Source organism: Carlito syrichta, unplaced genomic scaffold (assembly GCF_000164805.1).
Source record: "Carlito syrichta isolate Samal-C Ts95f unplaced genomic scaffold, Tarsius_syrichta-2.0.1 Scaffold311995, whole genome shotgun sequence".
In the NCBI taxonomy this organism is placed as follows: Eukaryota; Metazoa; Chordata; class Mammalia; order Primates; family Tarsiidae; genus Carlito; species Carlito syrichta.
In genome coordinates, this window is record NW_007256091.1 from 350,822 (window position 1) to 369,425 (window position 18,604).

The following is an 18,604-nucleotide window of genomic DNA, read 5'->3' on the forward strand; positions in this document are numbered from 1 at the left end:
AGCTGAGAGCACTGATTTTAGAAGTAAAATATTAATTAGATTTTCACACATCATGTGTTTCACAATGTCAATTTTCCTGAGGTGGCCCTAAGCTTCGAGTGCTTATGAACACCAATAGTGAATGGATTTATTTAAATATTAGTATTTACATAGGTAGCTTAAACAAAAGGGTGTTAGAGGGTTTTCATGAGTGCTGGACATCTAAAAATATGGGCATTTTCCCTTAGGTTCTTATGCTTGTTAAATGCCTTAAAGAAAGATCCTGTTGAGGAAAATAACAAATGAATCATACCTAATGTTTTACAAAAATGAAAAGGAGAGGTTTACTTTTTTTGAGATGAAATATTGAAAAGATTAAGTGAAATTTAGACAAAAGCATTACCTTGATCTCAGAAAAGGATAACAACATTCAGTAGCTCTTTCTTTTTCTTTGCAATGTTTACATCCCTCTCTGAGCATTGCCACAGGGTCATAACTTCAATTTTTGAATTCCACTATGAAAGAGTGGGGGAAATCTTCCCAGGATATTTATGTCTTTCTCAGAGTAGTCTTCGGGAACTCTCAGAATCCATAGATGCCACATTGAGAGGGAACAGAGATTCATGGAAAAGGCTTTGATCAGTGCCACCCATTCACCCAAACCCAGAAACACACAGTCCAAATCATGTGTACCCATCCTGGTGTTGCTGATTACTCTTATTACCTTAGTAACTGGAGAAACTCTGTAATAATATATTTTTTCATTGTGGATTCAAAATGGCAATATATTGGCTTTGATGCTGTCAGAATGAAATCTACGTTACCAAAATTCTGTGAGCCAGAAGATTAATTATATTTGTACAACCTTTTTTTTCCCCTCTTAACCAGTCACTAACAAATTGTAAAAGTACATGAGTCTTATTTGGGAAATAATTTGGGGTTATTATCTCAAATGGAGTGCTGATAATTTTGTTGGTCCAGTCAATTTGCTGATTGCAATACTTCTTACTTCTACTTTATCTCTCAGAAATGGAGTCATTAAAATTTTTAAAATAAAACTGAGCATTGTTTAACTGTTAAATTAACCTTCACCGAGTCAATGAGATTCCTAATGAATAAATCCATTGCATTATATTTGGTTTGACTTTATAAAAACAATATCAAAGTTAATTGACAGTATAATAGAGGGTTTGCAAGAACAACCTTAGTGGAGGTTTTTTAGTGTGCGTTTTTTTTTCTTTCTCGTTTCTCTTTGTTTCAGAATTAGAATTAGGCTCCATTTCTGCATAATCTGTAGGCTAGGTCCCCACTCAAGGTGCTGGGCCAGAACTGGACAGCCCCTGGTCATTAAGGAGTAGATTCTCACTTGGGCAATTGGCCAAACTCGACTGCAGTAGTATCAATTGAAGGTATATTATTGTATTCATTTTACTAAAGGGCACGTCACTTTTTTTTCCTCCAGGAATTTTTAGCAAGTGGTTAAAAATAACCTTTAAGAAAGGTTATATTACTGCTGAGGCCTAGCCAAACCTTTTGGATGGAAATCTGCATCCATCATACTCAGATCTGTCAAAGTAAGTCTAGTGAGCAGTTCGGTAGACATAAGGTTGAATTCAAATGTCACTGCGCCATGTTTTGTGAAAAACTGGCTGGCTGAGGTGACCTTTGCGTGCCAACATTCCGTTTTGTAGTTTGAAAGGTAGGGAAAAGCTAGTCTACAAAATTATGCAGCATTAGGACCAAACTTGAGAGCAAAGACAGATTCAAGTTTTAATTCTGAAATTATCAGCTTTGGCCAAAGATGAGCATGAATCTAATCACCTCTTATATTTTCATTCCATCTTAACCTGAAACATTCTTTTAGGACTGAGTAATATACATTGTTGGTGAAGAAGGTGTGAGTTTATAGAAAAATCTGTTTAAATAATCACCCATTAAGCAATTATTTTTTAAAAAATATACTCCATATATTATATTTTTGGATTGTGTTTATTAACTTACTGAAAGTTAGCATTTAACTCTAGAGAACACCTAACTCTAGAGAACACCTAACTCTAGAGTAACAGTCATTAACAATAATTGATAATGAAGTGTTCACTTGGGAAAAAATAAACACTGTGTAAAGAATCTAAATGGAAGTTACTTGAGGACTACTTGTGTATTTATATTGTATATTTATATAGTAACAATAAAACAAAAACAGAAGCAAGAGTTGAATCAGTTTTCACAGTACCAGTGGAAAAATGGCATTGTTCTCATTCAATGAATGTTTATTATACATGTTGTATACAGAGCTAGTTGCAGGTAGATACTAAATGTGTGGGCCAAATAATTCCTTTACCCAGTGACAGTCTATCTAGACAAGTTGAAACTTTTTTGAAAATGGTACCCACAGAGTATAGCAGTTGTCATTTCATTCAACTTTCTTAAACACCAGTGGGATTTCAATGAGCAAATGTTGAATTGTCTTGCTTCTACTTTTATCTTCCCATTACTAATCAGCCTTTTAAAACGTATGCTAGGGACACATGGACCAGTTAAGCTTTCCTTAACTGTGAAGAGCAAGTCATTGCCCCACGACTGTCTTATTGTATTCTAGGTGACACCTAGGTGACATCTTATGTGGTGGTACCAAGAATAGAACACTCACATGTTCTGCCAGGATTGTCCTTAGGCCTAGAGATTATTTTCCTTCACCTTTTAAACCCCGTTTCTGAGTAATTTTATCTACTCTTGGTTTAAAATACCACCTATGTGCTTATGATTCCAGATTACATCTGCAGTTATACCTCTCTTCTGTCTAAAGACTGTGACATGCATCTATCACCTGCATACCTCCACCACGTGTCATAGGAATCTCATATGCATTCTCTCCTCTCCAGAAAACTTCATTTTCTTCCGTTTTTTCCCAATTTCAGTACAGTTTAATATAACTGAGGAACATTTAGGAAGAAAGTTAAAGATGCATTATGCTAAGTTAGCAATGTGTGCCTACCACTTGGGATATATTACTCATCTTTTTACCAAATACCCTATATGTGAAACCTGAGGTCATTTGAATCGACATCTTTTATCTCACCACATGATAATTGGCCGGTGTCTTATTGATTTTACCTTTTGAAGATTTTAAAAGTAAGATAAATATAGAAAGTTGCACATCAATTAATGACTGTTGGGACTCAAAAAATTTAGCTAAATTCACATTACTTGATGTACACATAAGGATAAACTATCTCATACTCACTCAATAAGTAACTTGATAACAAATTAAAATAATAGAATACAAACAGCTGTTATAAATCAGCAAACCATGCCTTGTGGGCAAAATGCTTTTTGGTTAATAAGGGTCTTAATAGTCTTTTAAGAAAGAGTTTTACGTTTTTTAAAGTGGAGTGAGGCTTAAGTATGTGCAGTGCACACACACACATACAGAATATGCAACAGGGTAATATGTAATAAGGTCTATAAAATCTAAAATATTTTTATATAGTGCATTACAAAAAAGTTTGTCGACCTCTGTTGCAGAAGAATAAGCAGATAAATTTCACAATCCAAGTTGTTGCCTGATGCTTTTTACCAAGTCTTATAGACAATTTAGAAAGTTGAACTGCCGGGGAGTGCGGAGCTTGCCTGGAGAAGGCGGGGCATACCTCATCAACTAGGGTACCTGCATAATGAACATTTGTATACCTAACCCTGAATTGTACCCCACATCTTTAAAATAAAAAATTTAAGTTAAAAAGTAAAATATATGTAAACTAAAAAAAAAAGCACTTGTGCAGAGAAGGGCGTACTATATTTATAACTAAGTTTCCCCAAATATTGTGCAGTTTGTTTTCAAATAATAAACATAGCAATAATATTTTTACATCTGATATACTAATCAAGTGAGATGAATTAATAGTTTAGTGAATATATAAAGCAGATTGAGACTGCATTCTACCTACAGATGTAAAAACATGAAACATAAGATGAGGAAAAGATATTTAAGGTACCAAGCCATTTCAAAATAATTAAACCCTTCTATTAACAATTTAACAGTGAACAAAGTTTCATTACACATCAATTTAAAGATATCATGGATGTGCTTTGGGATACTATCACTGATTAGTTCATTAGCCAATTTATTAAATCAGCGTGTAGTTAATGAACATGTACTTCGTGACAGGGATTGCCGCAAAGTGCTTACTGGCAAGGACGTAAGATACACATAAAAGTGTGATGAAAATGAGATAAGTGCTCTAAGAGAGACATGCATTAGGGATAAGAGTAGGATAAACAGGAAGATCAGTTTTGTTGGATGGGATGCTGCTTAAACTGGCTCTTACAGAATTCGTAGGACTAATGCAGGTGGACCAGGGTGAGGGGTACAGGGGAGCGTTGCTAGAGGGAATGGCATAGCCTAGGCAAAGGGACAAGCATGTGGATCACCATGGTGGGTTGAAAACCAGGTGTATATTTGGGATACTAAGATGCGTGATATCACATGGGGATGAGACCAAGGGTCCTGATCCCAGAGGGCTCACTGTGCCATGGAAAGGGTTTAGAGTTTATCTTGGTGGCTACAAAAGAATTTTGGGCCAATATGAATTGAGGCAGCAATATGAAAGATAGGTGAAACATTTGGTGGAAAAGAAACAGATGAATTAAAGGGAGAGATGGAATAAGCTAGGAGGCTCTTTTAACAGCTGAGACAAGAAGTAAGAAATTAGAATTAAACACTCATAGCAGACCCTGAGGAGAGTGATAGAATTGGAGATATTTGGAGGATAAAATCCAGGACAGGATTTAGCAATCAATTGAATTTGAGTTTTAAGATAGCGGGAAACACCAAGGATGACTCTCAGGTGTCTAGCTTACAGACTAGAAATGTGGGAGAAATGGAGGGGAGGGGGTAGAAAATATGTTCTTCTGGTTCTCTGGAGAACCCTGAGGAATACTCTCGTTTTCACAAGTTTTCACGGTCCCGGCTTTTTTCCCCTAGCTCTCGTTTTGTTCGAGATCCTTCCCTGTCCTTACAGGCAGACTTCTAGCTCCCCAGTTGGACCCATGTCTCTGGTTAAGGCCTTGGTACTTTCCTCCGGGGTCTCAGTTACAGTTCCAGGTAAATAGAATCCCTGCTTTAACCCTGTTCACCTTTTCTACCCCTGCAAACAGCACCATCTTTTAGAGTCAGCAGGAAAAAGAGTCAGTAATAGAGGCTTGAATGAAGTATAGGAACAAGAAGGTTGAGAAATGGAAAATGGTGCTAATCTAAGAAGGGAAGGGAGTGGTCAGCTGTGTTTGGGGAACCCACAGGGATAAGGACTGGGGAGACAAAACTGTGGTTCTGGACGGCCCCTTCTTGCAGTGAGGAGATAACCAACTGTAACGTGCTTGGCTTGGAGATAACTGAACAGACCATCAGCTCCTTTCTGCTTCCTAACCAGGTAATTGACATGCTGATAGGTGACATGCCACCAATCAAATTCATCCCTTCTCTCCAGAGTTGGTGTCTAAGATAACCCACTCTGTCCCAAGTATTTGGATTGTCTTTATTTTATTCTAACCATATATTTAGCACAATAACAAAACACAGCATCTTACATAACAAAAATCATATACACATATTGTCTAAAATTTTATTTTAGATTCAGGGAGTACAGATGCATATTTGTTACATGGACATATTGTGTAGCGGTGGGGATCGGGTCTCAGGTGTCCCATTCCCCAGATAGTGAAAATTTTGCCCTATCAGTAGTTTCTGAACCCTAGCCTCCATAACCATACCTCTCTCAGCCCTTATTAGTGTCCCTATTGTCTATTATTTCCATCCTTGTGGCCATTTAGCGTCCACATATGAGTGAGAACATGCAGTGTTTGGCTTTCTGTTTCTCAGGCAGTTTACTTGATGATGATCTCTATCTCCATCCATGTTGCTGCAAAGAACATGACTTCATTCTTTTTTATGGTTGTGTAGTATTCAATGGTGTATATATACCACCTTTTCTTTTTTTTTTTTTTGAAGATGAGGGGTACAATTCAGGGTTCAGTATAAAATGTTCATTAAGCAGGTACTCTTGTGGATGAGGTGTGCCCCTTCTTCCCCTGGCAGTTTCCCTCAACTGCCAATCCCACATCCCTTCCCCTGGCAGTTTCCCACTACTGCTAATTCCTTTCTTTGTTCAACGTTCACTTATGAGTGAGAACGTATGGTATTCTTTTCTTTGTTTCTGTGATAGATCACTGAGTATGATAGACTCTAAATCCACCCAAGTTGCTGTGAAGTCCATATGTTTGTCCTTCTTTGTGGCTGCATAATATTCCATTGTGTATGTGTACCACATTTTTGAAATCCAGTCCAGCTTTGATGGGCAGCATCCACTGATTGGTGGATGGCCACTTAGGTTGAGCCTACATCTTTGCAATTGTGGATTGTGTTGCAATGAACATGTAGGTGCAGGTATCTTTGTTATACAATGACTCTGTTCCTTAGGGTAGATACCTAGTAGTGAGATTTCTGGATGAAATGGTGGATTTACTTTTATTTCTTTGGGAAATATCCATAGAGGTTTTACTAATTTACACTCCCACCAATGGTGTATAAGTGTTCCCTTTTCTTCACATCCATACCAGTATGTATTGTTTTTTGATTTTTTAATAATGGCCATTCTGACTGGTGTAAGGTGTTATCTCACTGTGGTTTTAATTTGTATTTCTCTGATGATGAGTGGTGTTGAACAATTTTTCTTTTTTCTTTTTTTCTTTTTTTACCTGCACACACATGTCTATTATAGCACTATTCACAATAGCAAAAACATGGGCCAACAGTGCTGCCCACCAATACTGGACTGGATTTTTAAAAATGTGGTACCTATACATGATGGAATGTTACACAGTCACAAAGAAGGAGAAAATCATGCACTTTGCAACCATGTGGATGGACCTAGAGTCCATCGTACTTAGTGATCTATCACAGAAACAAAAAACTGAGTACCACATGTTCTCACTCATAAACAGACCCCGAACATTTATTATAATATTGTAATAAAGAGATTGGCAGTAGCCAGAAACTGCCAGAGGAGGAAGGCAGAGAAGCACATAACATCAACAAGGGTAACTGATCTCAAACCAGGCAAAGTGGGGACCAAAGGGAGGCCAAAACTTTACCTGCACAATGACCACTTGTATACCTAATCCTGAATTGAACCCCGCAGCTTTAAAATAAAATAAAGAATTTAAAAAATAACAAATATCTTTTGCAGTTTTATGCTAGGTATAGTAGATACAAAAATGACTTTCTCAAGGTTGTGAAAGTTTGAGCTATTTGCCTATAAATGTATTACATTAGTAAAACTTTTCCAGCTTTCATCCTTAATGTCCAATAATATTATCTCCTTTGCATCCTAATGTTGTCCAACCAGAATCCCCTGTCAGCATCCCCATTCACCTCTCATTCCACCTACACCAACTATCGAACACTATTACCCCTTACCACTGAAGGCTGTCAGAGGAACCTGAGTTCTTCTACTGAAAGGAATTTCTCTGCCATAATATACTTCAGCCAATGTGAAACAGGCCTGTTCATTCTGTAGCAGAAAGCAGAGAGCTACATTTTCTTTGACTGAGAGTTTATGGAACCACTCTTTCACAATAACTAACCCACTAATCTACTACTTTATGAGCCCTCATGATCCAATAACCTCCCAAAGTTTCCATCTCTCAACATTGGCATTGGGGACCATGATGCCAACACATGAACTTTTGGGTGACACGTTCAAACCATAGCAAAACCTGTTTTAGAATATGGCCCAGTGGAGAACTGAACATAAAGATTCTGATCCAATAGCTTTAAGTCTAAGACTTGTCTTTATGTGTTAATAAGAGATTTGGATTTTTAATCATATTAGCTTAGTCCCTTTAAAGCAATGTAGCTAGTTTCAAGGATGAGCTGATTACTCTGTCCTCCAAAAACATCACAGGAACTATTTCTAGGTAACCAGCAAAATGCAATAAGAACTTGAACCTCAGCTAGGCACAGTGGCTCATGCCTGTAAGCCCAGCACTCGAGAGGCTGAGACAAGAGGATTGCCTGAACCCAGTTGTTCGAGATCAGCCTGGGCAACATGGCACTTTGGGAGGCTGAGACAAGAGGATTGCCTGAACCCATTGAACAATTTTTCATATGCTTGTTGGTCATTTGTATACCTTCTTTCAAGAAATGTCTGTTCATGTCTTTTGCCCACTTTTTAATGGAGTTGTTTGCTTTTTATCTTGCTGATCTGTTTTAGTTCTTTGTAGATTCTGGATCTTAGTCCTTTGTCAGATGTGTAGTCTGTGAATATCTTCTCCCATTCTGTAGGTTGCTTGTTTGCTCTGTTGATTATTTTGCTGTGCAGTAACCTTTTAGTTTAAGTCCCACTTGTTTATTTTTGTTTTAGTTGCACTTGTTTTGGGGGTTTTAGCCATAAGTTCTTTGTCTAGGCCAATGTCCTTAAGACTTTTTCCTAGATTATCTTCTAGGATTTGTATGACTTCACGTCTTACATTTAACTTTAATCTATCTTGAGTTAATTATTCTATATAGGGAGGGACAGGGAATCAAGTTTCATTTTTCTGCATGTAGCTATCCAATTTTCCCAGCACCATTTGATGGGTAGGGTGTCGTTTCCCCAGTGTATGTTTTTGTCTGTTTTGTCAAAGATCAGTTGGCTGTAGATATTTGAGTTTACTTCTGGGTTTTCTATTCTGTTCTGTTTGTCAATATGTCTACTCTTGTATCAGTGCTAGGCTGTTTTGGTAACTACAGCCTTGTAGTATAATTTGAAGTCAAGTAATGTGATGTCTCCAGCTTTGTTCTTTTTGCTTAGGATTGCTTTGGCTCTTCTGGCTCTTTTTTGGTTCCTTATGAATTTTAGGATTTGTTTTTTCTAATTCTGTGAAAAATGATGTTGGTAGTTTGATAAGAATGGCATTGAATCTGTTGATTACTTTGGGCAATATGGTTATTTTAATAATGTTGATTCTTCCAGTTCATAAGCATGGAGATTTTCTCCTTTTGTTTGTGTTCTCTGCAATTTCTTTCATCAGAGTTTTGTAGTTCTCCTTGTAGAGATTGTTCACCCCCTTGGTTAATATATATTCCTAGGTAATTTAGCTTTTTGGCTGCTATTGAAAATGAAATTGAGTTTTTGATTTGATTCTCATCTTGGTTGCTACTGATTTATCTGTGTTGAAAACTGCCAGGGGAGGAAGGAAGTGGGGGATGGGGGTGAGCATTTAACAACACAAAGGTTACTTGATCCTAAAGCAGGGAATGTGAGAAACAATTGGACGCCCATCTTTACCTGTACATACATCACTTACGTACCTAATCCTGACTTGTATCCCGCATCTTTATAATAAACTAAAAAAAAAAAAAAAATGAAACACGTATTTTTAATACTGTTTTCCTTTTAGGATCTCACTTTTGTGTATAAATCTAAATATATTCATCTCCACATAACTCCCTGAAGTAAACAAGGTACTGTATGTATAAGGAGCTAAGATTTTACTAGTACTTGCACAAATCACTAGATGGTGGTTTTCACATCAAAACAGCAGCACAATACTGTATGGCTGGCCCCCTTATCCATGGGAGAATGTGTTCCAAGACCCCCAGTGAATGCCTGAAACTGCATATAGTACCAAACCCTATACATACTGTGCTTTCTCTTCTACTTACTTACCTGTGATAAAGTCTAAATTATAAATTAGGCACATAAATGGTTAACAACAACTAATAATAAAATAGTACAATTATAACCATGTACTGCAAGAAAAGCTTTGTGACAAAAGTTTTCACTAATTATCTTACTGTACTGTACTCACCCTTTTTCTTGTGATAATGTGAGGTGATACAATACCTACATGATGTGATGAAGTGAGGCAGACAATGTAGACGTTGTGACAATGTGTGAGGCTACTACTGACTGTCTATATTTTGGAATTCGTGTAACAACCCCCTTACACACAGTAAATGACTTGGTGACCTTTTCAGGAAATCTCTTGCTGAAGTCTTTGTATAGGCTTATTGCTTTCTGGCACAACACATTGCCACCAGTTGGAGCACACTTTTTGTTCATGTCCTCCATCCACAAATTGAATGTCTTTTCCATCTTAACCAAGCACTTACCACACACTGCGACCATAACTTTTGCATTTGAGGTGTGACAGCAAAACTAGCACCAACTTCTTTTTCCTTTTTCACAATTTCAAAGATAGAACATGTCCTTACTAAGTCAAGAACTTCTACCTTTTCACTTAAGGGAAGCACTTTAGGGCTTCTTTTTTAGTGTGTCCAAATTGCCAACATCACTACTCTTCTGCTTTGCAGTCATTAGGAAGTAAAATAAGGTGACTTGAGTACAAGCACTGTGACACATAAACAGTTGATCTGATCACCAAGATGTCTAGTTAGTGACTCATGGGTGAGGAGCACAGACTGTGTGGATCAGTTGAACAAATGGAGGGTTCACATCCATTGTGGGACAGAGCGGTACAGTGTGAAATTTTATCATGCTGCTCAGTACAGAGGCAATTAAAAGTTATGAATAGTTTATTTTTGGAATTTTTCATTTAATATTTTCTTTCTTTTTTTTTTATTGAGTTGGAGTCTCACTCTGTCACCCAGGCTAGAGTGCAGTGGCACACTCCTGGCCCCCGCAGCCTCAACCTGCTGGGCTTCGGTGATCCTTCTGCCACAGCCTTCCAAATAACTGGAACAACAGGCACACGCTTACCAAACCGGGCTAATTTTTTATTTACTGTAGAGATGAGGTCTTGCCAAGTTCCCTGGGATGATCTCGAACCCAAGGTCTCAGGCAATCCACTCATCTTGGCCTCCCTATGTGCAGGGATTACAGACTGAGCCACCTAACCAGTCAAGTTTTTTTTTTTTTTTTTAACTTGAGTGATAAATCAGGACACCGTTTTTCTATAGAACTGGAAAGAACGGCCATATTCTCCACCACTCTCAGGATGACACTCAATGAGGCTTCACAGAGAAAAGCCCTGTGGGGCAGCATGGCTTTGTCAGCTGTGACTTTGCAGGCAGAGCCAGAGATTATTTTTATTGGAAAGCAATAAATTCCAAATACTATCATTACAGGTCTTCACCCGGCCTCCTTTCAAGCTTTCATTATTATTGCACAGTGGCCTCAGCAAGGATATTTGTCAACACTGTAGAGAGAAACATGCCACTTGTTGGTTGACTCAGCAAATTGGGGTTTGTCTTGTGAATACTGATGTTTCCAAAAGCTCGGTCCTGGCAGCTTGGGAAGTCTGCTGTTCCGAATGACATTTCATTAGGTTTACTGTGATTCGTTTTTTGCATTAGAGTTTTAAAAGCATAATTGCTTTTGTAGTCTGAGGAAGAAAGGGGCACTAAGCTACATTTAGAGATGTGTCTAATTCTTAAGCAGATTTGGAAGGTTAAGAAGAGTAGGATTTTCTTTGTGTCCCCTTTTTTATTTTACTAGCTTTGGGGGAGGTAAATAGTTTTTGGTCTGAACTTTAAGAGTACCCACCAGACAACCCCCTAGGGTTCCCTCTCGTGGTGGGAACTTTTCTGTCCTCTTAATAAATCCTGCTTTCTAAAAAAAAAAAAAAATTAAAAAAAGAGTACCTGGCACCCTCACTTGTGCACATTGTACCCAAGTGAATTTTTTTGTCCCTCTGTCCCTTACCTCCTTCCCCTTGTGCGTCTCCAGTATCCATTATACCAAGGAATAGTACAATTTTTAAAAAGGGATAGTACATGTATTTAAATATATGAATTTGCTTGGCAGCAATGTAAATAATAAAACTTGAATCTGAAAGTGGTTTCAGAGGGAATGGAGGGAGTGCAAGAAAACCAAGGTGTTGATCAATTGATTGCAGAAATTGGAGACAATGGATCTAATTATTTGGACATAAAGTGAATAATTCATGGGATAAGTGGAATAATACAATTCAGAGTTGATGGTGCATTTATATTAAATAGTAAGCACATATAGCTGTTATGTTGTCTAACAAACTAATAGAATGTACTAAAACATATGCATTAAAATAAGAATAGTAAATGCAGAGTCCAAAAAATGTGCTTAAGTCTGGGCTCTTCTCTCAGGTGATTAGTATTTTTATAGTAATAACAAGAAAATAATAGAAATATTTCAGGAAATTCATTCAAAGATGCTTATTCGTGCCTACTGTATACAAGATATTGTTCTAAACATTCAGGAAATAACTCAGAGCAGCAGAGGCTTTGTTTCATGAAGGTTATTATCTAGAGAAGAAGGCAAACAATAAGCAAGCTGTTAAATATTTATGTAATTGCACTTTAGATATTATAAGTTTCATGAAAATAAAAGAAAGAGAAATTAGAAAGTAACTAGGAAACAGTAATTAATATAATGAGTATGAATAAATGATGATCTATAAGAGAGGACAATTACAGGATAAGACCTCTGAGTGAGCTAAGGGGAATGACACCCAGGGAACAAGAGAAGGTTTTGATTTCAGTAGGGGCACAGAGAAGTCAATCATTACAATGGAGGTAGAGGGGACCGTTGGAAGATTTCAGCTGAGGTCAGCCACTATGTGTGCCTGTTAGATATTGTAAATGTAGAAATGCCATGACAAATAATTCTTAAAGGCAGCAAGTGCTTAGAGTATATAGATTTGGTAGCCAGAATGCTATAAAAATAAGTTCATCAATAAAATGAAGATAATAAGAATACCTACCTCATTATGTTGTTTTAAGGATTAAATGATGAATCCCTTGTAAAGAATATGGAATAGCAAATACCAAGGACCTAATGCATGCCACATATTTATAGTGGTAGCGTTACTGATATTACCAAGAAAGGCCAGGCACGGTGGTTCAAGCCTATAATCCCAGCACTTTGGGAGGCCGAGCACGAGGTTTGCCTAATCCCAGGGATTTGAGACCAGCCTGACCAACTTGGCGAGACCTTGTTGCTACGATAAATAAATAAAAAAAAAAACTTAGCTGGACGTGGTGACGCATGCCTATAGTTCCAGCTACTTGGAAGGCTGAGGCGGAAGGATCACCTAAGCCCAGCAGGTTGAGGCTGTGGTGGCTGTGAGCATGCCAGGGCACTCCGGCCTGGGCAACAGAGTGAGACTCCAATGCAAAAAAAAAAAAAAAAAAGATATTACCAAAAGATCTTGGCTTGACCCCATGAGATGATTTCAATATAGACATGAAATTGTCCATTTCCAACACAAAGTATCAAGTGTGAGCCTGTAAAAATTAACATTCCTATTATGTATTCATTAATTACTTCATGATTGAGCCTTGTGAGAAAAAAATTTAAAAGGCATCACCTTTTCATTTGCCAATATTTAGGAGCTCCTTTGCTACTCTGAGGGGGACTTTAGATTGCTTAATGTGGAACAATTGTTGAATTTTGCCGACATGTTACAAATCGAAGTACCCTGAGACTGTAACAGCTTGTAAACTTCTTATCTATGGATTTTGGATAGCATTTTTTTTTAACATTGTGGGTCTTTTCTCTTACAGAATCTGTATGCTTCATTCTTGAATCTGTGATCAGAGAATGCACAGTCCATTGCAGTCTCATTTGGTGTCTTCACATCCCTATGGGGATTCCCATGCCAAGTAACACTTGTTTTATGCATTTCTCCTGTTATGTTGTTTTATGTTAATTTAATTCACAGACCTAGTCAAGGCCCTAAAGACTGGGACACCACACTCACTTTGGAGCCTGCTGGTGGGATGCTGAGAAAAGTTGGTAGAAGGTAGAAATTTTTACCAAGGTCAACTCTCCCAGAACTTTCTCTCTTATGTTTTTTTGAGAGAGAAAGATAAAAAAATGTTTTCTTTGCTCCTTCTTATTTTTCTAAATTTGTGTTGGTGGGAAAACCATTTATAATATTTTATTTTAAAGATGTGGGAAAAAAATATATTATTTGAATTGTGACTCTTCTAAATTTGGCTATAGTTGTTTATTGGTTATTATTGAGCCACAGCCTCCCAGAAATAGTTCTTGTCTTTCTTGTTTCTGTCTTTCATATAATTTACTACAGGGAGAAATGATCTTCATTTTCTCAACCTTTGTTGGCATGTTAGCAATGAGGGTCTTTACTTTTTTGGGATATCTGTGGAAGAAACTTTGGGTCTTGAGAGGAACAATGTCTTTTGCACCTTCTTGGGGATGTTACTTGCATCAATGATTAAGCGACAGAAGGTGTACTGGTTTTGAATTACGATTAAAGTAGGTATACCTTTGGAGATTGGGCTGGGAAATTTTCATCTAAAAACATTTATTTTTAGAGTAATCTCATCCTAAAGAATTGTCCTATTGGTGCCTATGAGAAGAAATGACTTTTAAAAAGAAGTTTTATACTGCCAGAAATATCTGATATTTGCCCTGGCTGAAACCTGATACAGAGATATTTGAGAAGAATTTTTTAATTGTTCTGCGATCAGAAATCAGTTGATATTTTGGCTGTAATTTTTTAAGGCCTCTTTGCTTCTGTACAGGATCCTGCTTCTCTCATGAGAACTTCTTTGTCAACGGAAACCCTTTTCCTCAAACCTCTGCCAACTGTATGCTCTACCCCCTCTGTCTCCTGCTTTTCTATTGGTATCATTTTGACTAGAAGATCGAATAAATGAGAAATCTTAAATGTCTTTTCTACTAATATTGGTAAAATGCTTTACTCAAATTGACTTAGAAATAAATGACCATACCTAAAATACTAGAAACATGGTAATTAACTCAGATGCATTTCAAGTTTATGTGACTTGGGTAGATCTTTGAGAGAGAAGCTGGCTTTCAAATTGTTGACAAAAATAAAATAAAAAATACCTTCAGGATTGTCAGCACACCTTTTTTTTAAAACCTGGATTTGTTGGTCAGAAAGTTTTATGTTAGTCTCTGTTATATGTTTTAAAATAACAGAACTGTAAATTCAATCTAAGCAGAATGCACAATGAAAATACATTTGCTCTACTTCCTAGGTTTTCATTAGAAATTAAAGTTACTAAGAGTTGAACATTTTTATTAATATATGTAATTTTGTATGCAAGCTGTACAAAAACACTGTCTGTTATTTTTATAACATGATAAAACTGTTTATATTTCTGAAATTTTAACCAGGATATCATACTGTATTTAAATTGTCTATAGGCATTAGAGCAAAATCTAAAGTCAACCTTGGTTCGTCTTCATATCCTCAAGGTTTTAAATCTGAGATTCCTATGTAGTCAGTCACCATTCGTGCTGTACTTAGGTAAATAATCAGGCCAAGTCTGATGAAGGTAAACTCATTTTAGGAACAAATTATTGTTACTGTAGTTATCTTTGGTAAAAATAGACATAACTGTAGGAAAACATTATATTTTTACAGGAAGAATGTAGTATGCCTTCTATTAAATTATTGTTTTTAAGTTATTATTTATGCACAATCAGGATTGAATCCTAGATTCTTCTAGGATCTTCCAACCAAATTTTCCTCATTGTCTTTTGATTTGTTTAGTTGGTTAACCCCAGGCCTTTGTCCATGTCAGAATCATTATATAAACTGAAGTTATCATATTGCTGCTATTTTTACTCTGCATGGTCCTTTTAAAACTTTGTATCTGTTGCCTGTCAAATTTCTATAGAAGTACAGCACTTAACAGAATGATGCTGGTCCAGTGCTTTAAAGGAACACTTTCACCGTCTAAGAAATGGGCAAAATTAAACATAACAATGAACGCCAAGCAGACTTAGCCTGATATTCATTCCTTCTAAAACTCCTTGCTGCTCAACTGTGGCTAAAAGGATTTGACACTGAGTTCTAGTGGTCAATCACTTCCCCCTAATGTGGGACCAGACAACCAAGACAAGTATATCTTGGCAATGGGGGACAGCAAAAAAAGAAGGATGAGATAATTGATCAGTGATACTTTCTGTAAAAGGTCTTGATCAAAATGGAAAAGTCAGTTTCAAAATGGTGTAAGTTATCACTTATACCAAACCTTAACAAAATGGAGTTGGGAGGTTCCATAAAGGAGAGACTCTCACACATATGCCCGTTGTAAAAACTATTATAAGAACTCTGAAAACCACAACCTTGCACAAAGAATACTTCTGTGAGGACATCGGCCCAGCAACTCCCTCTTCAAACTTGGACTGAAGCCACCCTTGCTATTAATCCTTATTGCCTAGGATAATAACTTCAAAACAACTTTTGTAACCTTCCTCATTTTGCCTTTAAAAACCTTTGCTTCCTGTGTCTCCCTGGGTACACCTTTGGCTCATTATGGGATGCCAGAGCATGCATCTTCTCAGATTGCAGTCTCTCATTCATTTTCAAATAAACCATTTAAAACAAAACAAAACAATTTCTTAAAATTTTAAATTATTTTTATATGCACACATATTTTTATTTTGAAATAGTTATAAGCCTTCAAAAAAGTTTCAAGAAAAGTACAAAGAACTCCTGCATGCCCTTCATACAGATTCCTCAATTGTTAAATTTTACTATATGTGCTCCCTTTCTCCATCTTTCTTTCTTTAGAGAGAGGGAGAGATGTGTTGACCCATCACCTTTAAATGCTGCAGTATATATCCCCCCAACAAAATAAGGGTGCTTTCTTATGTCACTACCATACACTCCTTCTAGTCAGAAAATAAACACTGATATGACATTACCATCCAATACTCAGACACCATCCAAAAGTTGCCATCTATCTTAATAATAGCTCTTTTTCCTTTGTAGTCTAGTATTCTACCTGCAAACACACATTGTTTCATTTGTTGTGTTTCATCATTGTCCTTCAATCTGGAAAAATTATTTAGTGTTTTCCTGACTCACTTGTCTTTGCCAGTCCAAAGAATGCAGATCTTTTATTCTGTAAGAAGATTCCAAACCTAGTTTACCCACTAATTCCTCATGACCAGACCCAAGCCATGCATCCAGGGTAGGAATGCCAAAGAGATGATGCTGTGTTGTTCTCTGTACATCACATTTGGAGGCACACTATGCCAGCCTATCCCAAAGTGATTAAATTCACTTATTTTCAGAGCCACTCGCTCTGTTATTATTTTAGTTTGACACATTTCAGCTAAAGAGACCCAGTATTTCAGGGCCTTGTGTATTTATTCAGTTGCCAAATAATTTGTTCTCCTTATGAATTTTAAATATATGAAAATATCATAGGAATTTCCATGTGTTTTCAAAATATCAAAATTGGTAAAAGTCCCTATTATGGAAGATATTGGGCCCCACAAATGATCATAGATAAAGTATAAGTTTTGGTAAGGGTTTGTTATCTTATTTGCTTCAAAAATGAATTAGGAGTCTGTTGTCAAATGAATCAGTCAAAACATGTTGACAGACAACTAAATCATTAACACAACCAAGAGAAAAGCCTCAAATGGCTAAATTTAACTTGACTAAATTAAATTCCTTTTAAGAGTATTTAAAAACGGCTTTACAGTACCTGCTATAATACACATTGTTTTAAAGAGTTCTCTCCTGCTATTACACTTAGACTAGAGAATATAGGTTTATGTGTGTGTTCATGGGGACAGGGGTGTGGAGTGAGGAAGGAAAGTCTTTGAAGAAGACATTGCAGTGATCCAGGTGGGATATATTGTGTTGGGTTAAATTGTGTCTATGTCCCAGTATTTCAAAATGAGACTTTTTTAAAAAAAAATAAAGACATTGCAGATGCAATTAATTAAGTCAAGATGAGGTCCTATTGGAATTGGGTGTGTCCCCAGTCCAATATGATTGGTGTCCTTATAAGAAAAGGAACAAAGAGTCACAGGGCCAAGGACACCACGTGATACATGCAGATTTTGGAGTAATATAACTATAAGCCATGAAATACTAGCACTGTCCACAACACCAGAAGCTAGAAGAGGCAAGGGAGAATTCCACTCAGAGCCTCAAGGGACCATGGTTTTCTGGTGCCTTGATTTCAAACTTCTAGTTTCTATAACTAAATGAGGATAAATTTCTGTTTTAAGTCAGTTCATGATACATTGTTTTGACAGCACTAGGAAATTAATACAGATACTATATTAAAGAGCTAATACAAGGCAGGTCTTTAACATTAATTCTTTATAGAGGGTAACTGGCCTTCTAGACAAATCTCTTTAATCTCAGTCACTGATGTGTAATCAAAAGGAATCAAATGAACAATGACCCAGAGCACTTATGGCAATATGAAATATTAAGCAACTTCATTAGTAATATCTATGGCTTCTGTGCCCGACACTGTGTTAGCTTTTAGATATGTTATCTTAATTTATCCTTAGATCAAACCAGCATTCTGTAATTGTTTCTTTTTCACAAATAAGGACGATGAGGCTTACAGAAGTTAAAAATTTTATGTAGGACTGCATAGCTGGGAGAAGAGGCAGTGGAAAACCAGAATTCAAGGGTCAGTCTGATTCATGAGATAGACTTGTGATGGATAATTTTGTCAACATGACGGCTCTAAGGGATGACCAGATAGCTGGTAAGACATTATTTCTGGGTGTATTTGCAAAAAGGTTTTCAGAAAAGGTTAGTATTTGATCCAGTAGACTGAGGAGTAAAAAAGATTATCTTAATTAGTGTGGGTGGGCATCAGCCAATCTGC